This window comes from Dama dama, chromosome 10 (assembly GCF_033118175.1).
Source record: "Dama dama isolate Ldn47 chromosome 10, ASM3311817v1, whole genome shotgun sequence".
Taxonomy (NCBI): domain Eukaryota; kingdom Metazoa; phylum Chordata; class Mammalia; order Artiodactyla; family Cervidae; genus Dama; species Dama dama.
In genome coordinates, this window is record NC_083690.1 from 22,424,948 (window position 1) to 22,437,561 (window position 12,614).

A 12,614-nucleotide genomic window follows, 5' to 3' on the forward strand; every position below is an offset into this window, starting at 1 on the left:
TCACGGTCAAATCTCAACCACTACTTATTTTTATAAATAAAGTTATATTGAAACACACACACGCACAAAATAAAATAAAACCACGACTCTCCTAAGGATCACTCTGCTTTCATAAATCAAAAGCCTCAAAATTGGCCCTCCTCTTTGACTCAGAACTCTCATTCCTAGGAATTAATCCTAAGTAAATAATTATGGATGTGCAAAAAGATTGAACTATCAGATTATTCACCTAAGTCTTGTTTGTAAGAGCATGAAAACTGGAGTCAATTAACCATGCGCCTGTGGGCTGGGCAGCTGTGGGGTGCGCCGGGGCAGGGTTCCTTCAAGAATGAACTTGCCCTTCACTTCAGAGAGTGCTGGGGCTGGCAGATTCCAGCTTTGACCTGCTTGGGATCCACTTTACTCTCACGCAGAGGCCACGCTGCTCTGAGGCAGTCCTGGCTGCTGAGGACCGAGCAAGGTGCAAGGGCCCGAGAGTTTTGCTTATCCTCGGGGCTCCTCTGGCGGGAAACAGCTCCAGATTCCCTGCTCACATGGCTGAACCTTTGCCAAGTCCGTGTTGCTATCTGAGGCGCCATTCAGCCAGTCCTGCCTCCTCACTGTCTTATCTTCCCAGGTGTTACTCCCAATGGCCTTCCACTGTTTGCCTCAGTGTCTGATTCCCAGAGAACGCGATGAACATAGAGGGTTAGGGTTCAGCTGGAGTTTCATTGGAGAAGCACAACCATTAAGGCTGAAAGGTACTAAAGGACTTACTATAGAGATCAGACCTTGCTCATCTGAGGTCATCAGTGGTCAGCTAGTCAGGATGTAAGGGGGAGGATTTTCTGAATCTGGTGTTGGGCCTGATGTCAACAACTGGGAAGAAAAAAATATACCTAAAGTGGAGGAATGCAGAGATGAGCAGGAGCTGGTGGGGACAAAGTGGAACATGTCTCTGTTAACACCTGCTGTCTTGATGATGTGAGTAATTGGCAGGAGAAGCTGGCATCCTTCACCTGCATCTTTCAGGATTTGGAGGAGCCAAAGGAGACCCAGAGTTGCCGGAGGAGCTGCAGGCCTGGAAGCCACCCCACACCAACAAGGTAAACCAGCAGATCCGCTGCAATGTGTGTGAGTGGCCACAGAGCCCTACACCGGCCTTCAGAGCATAAAAACATCTGCTCTTTCACTTTTGCCTGCCGATCCTACGTACATTTCACTCTTGGCCAACTATAACCCAGACTATAGGGAAGGGAATTCTGGGAAATATAGTTCCAGCTTAGCTAAAACTGAAGCAGAATGAAGCCATCATAATGGGACTGGTTAAAAATAATACATATTCATAAAATGAGGTGGTATTTATCTATTTAGAATGAAGCTGCAGACGAATATTTATTGTCATTAAAAGGCAACAATATATACATTATAACCCCATTTGTAAAAATTGTGGTGGTTTAGTCGCTAAGTCGTGTCTGACTCTTTTCGACCCCCATGGGCTGTAGCCCATCAGGCTCCTTTGTCCATGGGATTTTCAGGCAACCACTGGAGTGGTTTGACATTTCTTTCTCCAGGAGATCTTCCTGACCCAGGGATCGAACCTGTGTCTCCTCTGTCTCCTGCGTTGCAGGCAGATTCTTTACTGACTGAGCCACCCAGGAAGTCCTGTAAAAATTGTATAAACATATAAAGGCAAATGTTCTAAGTTGTTAAACATTTTAAAACAAAAACAAAAGTCTGATTGAGTCACTCTTCTTCTTTAAGCCCTTAAACAGTTTTCCACAACTTAGGAGTTCTAGTATTTTGGTAGCTGCCCAGGTCTTCTGCTATAGCATTACCTCTGCAATCTTCTTAGGGCTTCCTTGGTGGCTCAGCTGGTAAAGAATCCATCTGCAATGCAGGAGACCTGGGTTCAATCCCTGGGCTGGGAAGATCCCCTGGCACAGAGAATGGCTACCCACTCCAGTATTCTGGCCTGAAGAATTCCATGGACTGTATAGTCCATGGGGTCGCAAGGAGTCGGACACGACTGGGTGACTTTCGCTTCACTCACTGCAGTCTTCTTAGCTTCATCTGTTATTCCTGCATTCCTATTATTCAATGTTCTAGGAGTGCTAAGGGCTTCCCTGGTGGCTCAGATGGTAAAGAATTCACCTGCAATGCAGGAGACCTGGGTTCCATCTCTGGGCCAGGAAGATCCCCTGGAGAAGGGAATGGCTACCCACTCCAATGTTCTTGCCTGGAAAATCCCATGGACAGAGGAGCCTGGTGGGCTATAATTCATGGGGTAGCAAAGAATCGGACACGACTGAAGTGGTTAAACCTTCGAGGTTTGTACTCACTGACACCATATGTTTTCTCACTGATTCTGGCTTTCCTCTTTCCTTGGACTGACTCCCCCCCCCCCCCCCCCACCCTCCCCAGACTTTGCCTGGTTAATTCCTACTTATTATTCAAGACCTTTCCTAGTATTCCTTTTTTTGAGCCATTTGCAACTCAGTGGCTCCCCAAACTGTTGGAACATCAAAATAAATTCCCTGGGAAACTTTTAAAAAATACAGATATTTTGGGCTTCATCATAGACCTCCTACAATAAAAGTTTGCAGAGGTAGGGTCAGGAATTTTGTATATATGTATTTTGGAAATAGATTTGTTTTCAGGAGACAGAGACTCTGAATAATAATGGCTCAAACAAAATAGATATTTATTTCTCTCTCACATAAAAGTCAAAGATGACATGACAGCTCTGCTCTGGATGTCTGTTCGGAGGCCAGATTCCTTCCACATTGTTGTTCTGCCATCCTGGAAAGCTGTTCTCCATTACTCGGGCCAAATGGCGTACACTGTGTCTTCTGTGTTCCAGCCAATGGGAAGAGAAGAAAGGTGACTTGGGAGAGGACACGTTTTCCCACTGCAGTGCATTTCCTGGAGGCTGTGTGTGTGTTACTTTCTCTCAGATCCATTGGCCAGAACTTAGCCTACTTAGATGCAAGAGAGGCTGGGAAATGTAGCCTTTATTTGAGATGGTCAAATGCATAGCTGAAAGTTCTGACTTTTAGGAGAGGAGAATGAATCTGGGAGAGAACTATAGTGTCAACCAGACTATGTTTAAAACCTCGACTTCCCAGTATATCATTCCTGATGGACATCAGGGTTGGGAAGTACTGGAAGTTTCTTAGAGCTATGCAAACCAGAATTATCTCTTTTTGATGGCCTTCACCTAAGAATGTGGTTTTCTTAAGAGAAGGGACAGTGTCTGTATTTCTGAACCCAACAGTTGTCTGTAAATGCCCAATAGACTTTTGTCAAAGGAATTGAATGGTGAGTTCACATATCCTATGGGTATAACATAGATGTTAAGATTCCTTTTTCACTGATTACCAAAGTTTTCTAATGACCACATCACTCTAAACTATATCATTTGAAATGTTATATTTTTACTAATTTGTAGCTATTAAGGCATATCAATAATAACAGCTCCTTCTTATTGAGCTAAGTCTTTCACAAGCATTACCTTATTTAATTCTTACAATAAACCTGTGAGTTAGGTATTTTTATTAAGTCCACATTATGAATGTAACATAGTATTCTCAAGGTCATGGAGCTACTAAGTGAAGTCCATGGTACTTACTCATAATCATTAAGCTATTATATCTACTGAGACACTGCTACTTTCTAATTATGTAAGTGTTTCTCTTAATTAAACATTCTCCCTGATTTTCTTTCAATTTCATATATGAATTTTTGTAACTGTACTTCCATAGGTTCTAACTTGATATTCAAGAGATCTACTTGTCACTTCCCAGCATAGAAATAATTCACAAAACTATTTAACACTCAGATCACTAACTTTTTATTGAAACCTCTACCAATCTCTATCCTAAATCAGAGCAAAATTTTCAGATTTGGTTTCGAGCAAAAAATTACTTAGTTAATTTTTATTATTATTTTAAATTTCTTATTTATTTATTTTTGGTTGTACTGAGTCTTCCCTGCTGCACGCGGGCTTTCTGTAGTTGCCATGAGCAGGGGCTGGCTTCCTCTTCGTGGCAGTCAGTGCATAAGCTTCTCGCTGCGGTGGCTTCTCCTGTTGCCAAGCACCGGCTCTGGGGGCATGGGCTTCAGCAGTTGCAGTACTGGGCTCAGGATTTGTGGTTTGCAGGTTCCACAGCGCGGGCTCAGCAGCTGTGGGGCCTGGGCTCTAGTTGCTCTGGGGTACGTGGAATCTTCCTGGACCAGGGACTGGCAGGTGGACTCCTATCCCCTGTACCAGCGGGGAAGTCTTTAATTTATTAATATTCATTAACCCTCTGGCTTGCCAGGCACTGAACTGAGAGCAGGTGTTACAGGGATTAGCAAACCAAACAATTCCACTGTCATGGAGCTGGTGTTCTAGAGAGGGAGGCAGACAGTGCAACCAAACATGTATTAAAGCGTTAAGTTCAGATAAAGGTAAGTGCTGTAAAGAAAGTAAAATGGTGATTTTATAGGCACCGATTGAGGGTGGGGTGGGGCTGGTTTAGATAAGGTGGTCAGTGAAGTGTTCTCTAAGGAGGTGTTGCTTGAGGTAGGGCCTCAAGGCTGAGAGCAAGTCTCCCATGGAAAGATTAGGAGGAAGAGCACTGTAGCCAGTGGGTACAGCAAGTGCAAAGGTCCTGTGGCAGGAACAGAGAGTGTTTAAAAGTGAGGAGAGAGAGTTAAGACACACATTGGAAAGAGGGGCAGAGGCCATATTATGTGCTGGAGTGGGTTGCCATGTCCTCCTCCAGGGGAACTTCCCAATCCAGGGATCAAACCCAGGTCTCCTGCATTGCAGGCAGCTTCTTTACCAGCTGAGCTACCAGAGAAGCCCTCAATATAACGAAGTTGGATTTTATTCTAAGAGAAGTGGGAAATTGTCAGAGAGTTTTATGTGGGATTGTAGGATGACCTATTTTAAATTTAAAGAAGTTGCTTTGGTTCTGTGAGGAGACTAAATAAGGGGCCAGAATGGAAGCAGTGTTTGGCAGTTCCTTAATAACTTGAAATGTGAAATTGATATGACCCAGAAATTTCACTCCTAGGTATATACCCCAAAGAACTGAAAACAAACACGTATACTTAAATGTTCCTAGTAGTGTTATTCACAATAGCCAAAAGGTAGAAGCAACCCAAATGTTTACCAAATGAAGAATATACAAAATGTGATATTTCCATATGATGGAATGTTACTTAGCCATAAAAGAGAGTGAAGTACTGACATATGCTACCACATGGATGAACCTTGAAAACATTATGCTAAATGAAAGAAATCATATGGAAAAGGCCACATATTGTGAAATTTCATTTATATGAAAGGTCCAGAGGAGGTGAATCCACAGGGACAGAAAGCAGATTTATGCCTGGGGACAGGAAGAATGGATTTTGACTGCTCAATGGGTATGAGGTTTCCACTTGGGGTGATGAAAAAACTTCTGAAAATACATGGTGGTGAGGGTTGTACTACACTGTGAATGCATATAATATCATTAAATTATAAACCTTAAAATGGTACATTTTATGTTATTTTTATATAGTGATAATAATAATAAAAGAATTACCCAAGGGTTTAGTTAAAATGCAGCTTCTTGGGGACTTTTCTTTAGAAATCATGATTCTGTAGGTCTGGGGAATCCTAGGGATTTGCCACTAAGAAAAAGAGAGAGAGCAGAAGCAAGAAGACCAGAAGACAGAAATAGGGGCGGCTTGGATCCTGGTGACTGTGGAGGTTTGATTTAGAAAGGCAGGGGGACATATCCTGGAGGTAGTGTCAACAAAACATGCTCATGGTTTGCACGCAAGGCAAAAGAAGAATCAAAGATGATTCACAGGTGTTTGATCTGTGCATTTGGTTGGAGAACGGAGCCCTTCATATAGCAGGGAGATTCTAGAGTTACAATACATTTGGGAAAATTAAAAGTTTTGTGCCTACTAGAGCAAAGTTATACCTTTTCTTGGAGAAGGTGCCAATGCAGAGATTGCTAGATGCCTATTGTAGTCTGTCCACTTCCCCTTTCTTTAAAAATAAAAAGCTGATTTTATTTGGAGTGGCAAAGTGCCCAGCTAAAAGCCAACATTTCTTCAGTTTCTTTGCAGTTAAGGATGGCCAATGAGCTATAAACAGGTCTTTAAAGCTCTTTAAAGGGCAATAATTTAAGCTTCAAGGGACAACCATCTTTTCCCTTCCTCTTCTTCTACCCAATAAGAACATGAGCTCCGTAGTTATAATATGAACATGAAAAAGCTTGACCTTGAAGTTTGAAGTTATATGCAAAGAATCAGAGGAGCCTGAATTCCAAATAACTTGGTGGAGCTGCCATGCTTGTTCTAGCTTTTTACATCAGGGAATAAACCCTAAAATGTCTTAATTCACAGCAAGTGGATCTCTGTTACTAGCTGTTGAATACAATTCCTGTCTGATACTGTGCCAATTCTAGAAAAATACATTTCCCTAAAATTTCCAAAACTTCCATCTTATTGCCCATCCTCCTCCAAGCAGCATACTGAAGAAGCTACCTAGAAATAGATTATGCATAGTATGTCAATATAATGCATTAAAAAATATTTCCTGAACATGCTTTTGGCCTGATTTTCTCTAACCAACATATGTCAGCAACATAAAGCAAGCATTTGTATTTTTAATGTGTCATTTTTGTGCAGTCTCCTAAATTTTGATGTTTTAAGCATCATGCCTTTGACATTAGCTAAGGGGGGGTACACTGAAGGGGTTGATTGCAGTTCTCTGGGTGTCAAAGATTATACTGGTTTCTGTCCCACAGTTGAGAACATAAATCCTTCAGTGAAGATGGAAACATTATTAAGTTCTCTAGATATTTTCCTTACACTCATAATAGAGAGTCTGGTAGGGACTGGACACTGATTTATAATTTTTTTGAAGCTCTAAAAATGGCTCTTTAAAAAATTACAAACAATACATGTTGATACTTTATGGAGAACACCCAAGAAACTGTTAATACTGCTACTTCTGAGCAATGGGATAGAGGTCTCAGGAGGGGAGACTTTTACTTTCTAGATTACACCTTACATTTTTTAAAAAATAAAGTAGATAAATAAGAAGGTCCTACTGTATAGTATAAAGAACTATCTTCAATATTGTATCATAAGCTATAATAGAAAAGAATATGAAAAGATATATATGTATGTATAACTGAATCAATTTGCTGTATACCAGAAACTATCACAACATTGTAAATCAACTAAACTTGAAAAAGAATAAGAAAATTTAACATCATAGGTTTCATATGTGTGTGTGTGTATATGTGCTCAGTTGCGTCTGACTCTTTGTGACCCCACGGAATCCCCCACTAGGTTCCTCTGTCCACAGAATTTCCCAGGGTAGGAATACTGAAGTGGGTTGCCATTTCCTTCTCCAGGTGGTCCTCCCAGGTCAGGGATTGAACCTGTGTCTCCTGCATTGGCAGGTAGATTCTTTACCACTTTAGCACAGGCAGATTCCTTACTACTGGGCCACCGGGGAAGCCCTCATCCTGTGCACCAAAGCTGGAAGGGAAGGAGTTCCTAGCCTAGTGGGAGGGGTAGGCCAGCTCCTGGGAGATGGCTTTTGAGTCTGTATTTGGGCTTGTGCCCCTCAGGGAAGCTGAGCTGGCTGGTGTGTCTCATGAATTGAGGACTTTGAAAAGGCCATGCTGGGCCCACCAGAGCGTGACATAGTGTCCTGAAGGTCACAGGCCTTCATGGTAAAGGCCTCAACATGGTAAACAGGACAGGAGATGGGATATGAGAGCCCAGTTATGCACCGAGTTCAAGACAGAAACCCGTGGTCTCCTCCTCCACCCACCCAACCCCAGTTTAGAGAGGCGTATTCCTTCTTTGGCCATTTCTTCTCTGATTTACCTCCATATTTATAAATCGATGTCTCTGCTGCTGTTTCTTACCTTTTCAGTTATAGATACTACGGCCATGATCTGTTTCTACCCCTGGAACAGCTCTGACACACGTGTGGGCTTTGCCTCCCCCCCCCCCAACCCCCACCAACCAATTTTCTGACACTGGCTAGCTGTCCCACACTTCAGTAAACTCTGACACCCTCAGCCTGGAGTTAGCCCTGTATGTGCGTGCGTGCTAAGTCGCTTCAGTCATGTCTGACTCTTTGAGACTCTATGGATCATGGTCCTCCAGGCTCCTCTGGAGGGGAGGAGGAGTCCATGGGATTCTCCAGGCAAGAATACCGGAGTGGGTTGCCAGGCTCTCCTCCAGGGGATCTTCCCAACCCAGAGTTGAATCCACATCTCTTATGTCTCCTGAATTGGCAGGAGGGTTCTTTACCACTGAGTCACCTGGGAAGCAGTTCACACAAATTAAGGGTTCAGTCCTACAAGACTGTCTCCTCTTAAGAAGCCAGCCAGCAGTCAACTTCTTGTACTTTTGATTGATTGGCTATAAATCAGGGGTTCCCACAGCCCCCTCCTTCAGTTCAACAATTTGCTAGGATGGATCACAAAACTAAGGAAAAGTTTGCTTACTAGTTTCAACTGTTGTGAAGGATACAACTCAGTTCAGTTCAGTTGCTCAGTCGTGTCCTGCTCTTTGTGACCGCATGGACTGCAGCATGCCAGGCTTCCCTGTCCATCACTAACTTCCAGAGCTTGCTCAAACTCATGTTCATTGAGTCAGTGATGCCATCCAACCATCTCATCCTCTGTCATCCCCTTCTCTTCCTGCCTTCAATCTTTCCCAGCATCAGGGTCTTTTCCAATGAGTCTGTTCTTCACATCAAGTGGTCAAAGTATTAGAGTTTCAGCCTCAACCTCAGTCCTTCCAATGAATATTCAGGACTAATTTCCTTTAGGATTGACTGCTTTGATTTCTTGTAGTCCAAGGGACTCTCAGGAGTCTTCTCCAACACTACAGTTCAAAAGCATCAATTCTTCGGCGCTCAGCTTTCTTTGTAGTCCAACTTTCACATCCATACATGACTACTGGAAAACCATAGCTTTGTCTAGATGGACCTTTGTCAGCAAAGTAATGTCTCTGCTTTTTAATATGTTGTCTACATTGTTCATAGCTTTTCTTCTAAGGAGCAAGCATCTAATATCATGGCTGCAGTCACCATCTGCAGTGATTTTGGAGCCCCAAAATATAAAGTCTCTCACTGTTTCTATTGTTTCCCCATCTATTTGCCATGAAGTGATGGGACTGATGCCATGATCTTAGTTTTCTGAATGTTGAGTTTCAAGCCAACTTTTTCACTCTCCTTTTTCTTTTCATCAAGAAAGAGGCTCTTCAGTAGTTCTTCATTTTCTGCCATAGGGTGGTGTCATCTACGTATCTGAGTTTATTGATATTTCTCCATCTTGATTCCAGTTTGTGCTTCCTCCAGCCTGGCATTTCGCTTGATGTACTCTGAATATAAATTAAATAAGCAGGGTGACAATATACAGCCTTGATGTACTCCTTTCCCAATTTGGAACCAGTCTGTTGTTCAATATCCGGTTCTAACTGTTCCTTCTTGACCTGCATACAGATTTCTCAGGAGGCAGATAGGTGGTCTGGTATTCCCATCTCTTTAAGAACTTTCCACATTTTATTGTGATCCATACAGTCAAAGTCTTTGGTATAGTCAATAAAGCAGAGTAGATGTTTTTCTGGAACTCTCGTGCTTTTTTGATGATCCAACGGGTGTTGGCAATTTGATCTCTGGTTCCTCTCCTTTTCTAAACCCAGCTTGTACATCTGAGGAATAGAAAAATGAAAGAGAGGTACAGAGCAAAGCCTGGGGCAACAAAGGCAAGGGGCAGTGAAGCTGCAGGCACGTCCCCTTCCCAGCACCTCCATGTGTTCACCAGCCCGGAAGCTCTCCAAACACCATTGCTTAGGGTTTTTATGGGGGCATGATAGATTAAATCACAGGCCATTAGTGATTAACTCAATCCCCAGCTCCTTTCCCTTTCCTAGAGGTCAGGGGAGATCCCAACTTTAAATCCTGTGATTCTAACCCTTTAACCTCACAGTTGGTTTCTCCAGCAACCAGCCCCCATCTGGAACCCATTTAGGGGCCCGCTGAGTCACCTTATTTGCATAAAATCTTATTATGAACAACAAAAGACACTTCCTTTATCTCATCTCTCAGGGAATTTCGAGGGTTTTAGGAACTCTGTGCCAGGAACTGGGGACTAAGACCAAATATGTACTTCTTCTATTATTTAAAAATTTTATTTGTTATTTATTTGGCTGTGTTGGATCTTAGTTGCATCATATGGGATCTTTCATTGCAGCGCATGGACTCTCTAGTTGTGGTACATGGACTCCAGAGCAGGCGGCCTTCAGTATTACTGTAGCACTTGGGCTTAGTTGCTCTGTGGCATGTGGGATCTTAGTTCCCTGACTAAGGATTAAACTCTTGTCTCCTGCATTGCAAAGCAAATTCTTAACCACTGGACGGACCCTAGGGAAGTTTCCAAATATATATTTCTTATGATATTATCATATCATAAAAAGCAGAGACATTACTTTGCTGACAAAGGTTCATCTACTCAAAGCTATGGTTTTTCCAGTAGTCATGTATGGATGTGAGAGTTGGACTATAAAGAAAGCTGAGCACCAAAGAATTGATGCTTTTGAACTGTGGTGTTGGATAAGAGTCTTGAGAGTCCCTTGGACTGCAAGAAATCAAAGCAGTCAATCCTAAAGGAAATTAGTCCTGAATATTCATTGGAAGGACTGGGGCTGAGGCTGAGACTCTAATAATTTGACCACCTGATGTGAAGAACAGACTCATTGGAAAAGACCCTGATGCTGGGAAAGATTGAAGGCAGGAAGAGAAGGAGATGACAGAGGATGAGATGGTTGGATGGCATCACTGACTCGATGGACATGAGTTTGAGCAAGTTCTGGGAGTTGGTGATGGACAGAGAAGCCTGGCATGCTGCAGTCCATGGGACTGCAAAGAGATGGACATGACTTAGTGACTAAACTGAACTGAACTGATGATGTTACCATATCACAACACTATTTACTGACTTCCTAATGTAAAGGATACACTCTTCATTCATTTCCATTCCCATCTTTAACCTTGTCACAGCACAAGATTTGGTTAAATCAGTGTTTAGTGTTTACACTATTATGGCAATATAAATATCATGTAAGCTGACACATGTAATGTACTATGCTTCTCTTTCCTTCTTTCCTTCTCATATAAGTTTTTGTTTTCCCTGGAGTGAATAACCCCTTTATTTTACTTTGTTTTCAACACACTCATCACCAGTTCTGCCTACATCAACAGTTTCTCAGCAATATCTTCACCTTCAAGCACAGCAGGTAATTTATCACTCATCCTACACCTTCCCAAGACCTCTGCAGTCAATTGTATTTTGAAAACCTGGCCACAGCAATATTTCCTCTCCTACAAGCTCTTTCAGAATCTTTTCACTCCACATCAAAGGCAGTGTCTATCTGACTTTTCTTGAACCTGGGTGGGAGCCTGTGATTACTGTGACAGATTGTGGTAGAAGTGACAGTGTGTGTTTTTTGACACCAGGATGTAAACAGACAGCTTGTTTTCTGCCTGGCTGTCTCTCTTAAGGCTCTTACTCTTAGAAGCTGGTCACTACTGAGACAAAGCCCAAACCGGCCCAGATGGGCAGAGCATGTAGTGAGGGCTGAGGCCCCCAGCTGACAGCCAGCATCACCCACCAGACAGATAAGTAAATGACCCCTCAGATAATTACAGCCCTCAGGCTTCTGTAAGACTGTGAGCCAGTTGTGACTCCATGTTGGATCTGTTTCTTTGACTTTAACCTTTGCTTTTCATTGCTTTTGTTATTATAATCATACATAATGCCCTACCTCAGAGAAGCAGGGTTCTCTGCCTGACTGTTAAGCTAAAATTCTTTCATTCAGCTCACAGAGACAATCTGATGCTGCCCACCTGTTCAAGCCTGCAGAAAAGAAGAAATGAGCACATTCCCTCTTCAAGGCTGGCCATTCCAGGAGATAACTGTGAGACTTAAGACCTTTGTGCTTTACTTCTTCACCTCCTCTCCCTCTCAGTTCTATAAAAGAACCTGCCATCTAGACCCCCCCCCCCACCCCCGCATCAGATGGTTATTTTGAGACATTAGTCTGCCATCTTCTCGGTCAGCTGGCGTTCTGAATAAAGTCACACTCCTTATCTTGGGCTTCCCTACTGTCTCAGTGGTAAAGAATCTGCCTGTCAATGTAGGAGATATAGGTTCAATACCTGATTTGCAACTACTGAAGTCCATGCACCCTAGAGCCTGTGCTCTGAAGCAAGAGAAGCCTGTGACTGGGGAGGAGCCACCACTGGCCACCATAGAGAAACGCCTGTGCAGCAAGGAAGACTCAGCACAGTCATAAATAAATAAAAACTATTATTAAAAAAATCAAGCTGTATTCCTTGCCTCAACACCTCATCTCTGGGATTTACTGGTCTTTTATGCAGTGAGCAGAGTGAGCTTGGACTCAGTAACACTTTGAGTCTTCCAGCTCTAGACATTGGGTAGCAGAGACAAGCCAACCCCTCTGTGCCCTGTCTGAATTCCTGACCCCCCAAGCTCATGTGCATAGTAAGTAGATGTTTTTCACCACTGAGTTGCGTTACACTGCCACAGTAAAGG

General features: G+C 42.9%; 1 long non-coding RNA gene across 2 annotated transcripts; it reads left to right on the plus strand.

Moving 5' to 3' along the window:
• The first annotated feature begins 370 nt into the window (after positions 1 to 370).
• LOC133064046 (uncharacterized) lies at positions 371 to 12,283 on the plus strand. Of its 2 annotated transcripts, XR_009694553.1 has the most exons (4): positions 371 to 740; positions 1,012 to 1,085; positions 11,878 to 11,976; positions 12,200 to 12,283. It is a non-coding gene; the product is annotated as an uncharacterized LOC133064046 (long non-coding RNA). The 2 variants fall into 2 exon arrangements; XR_009694552.1 differs by lacking the exon at positions 12,200 to 12,283 and having other exon boundaries at positions 11,878 to 12,149.
• Positions 12,284 to 12,614: the final 331 nt, after the last annotated feature.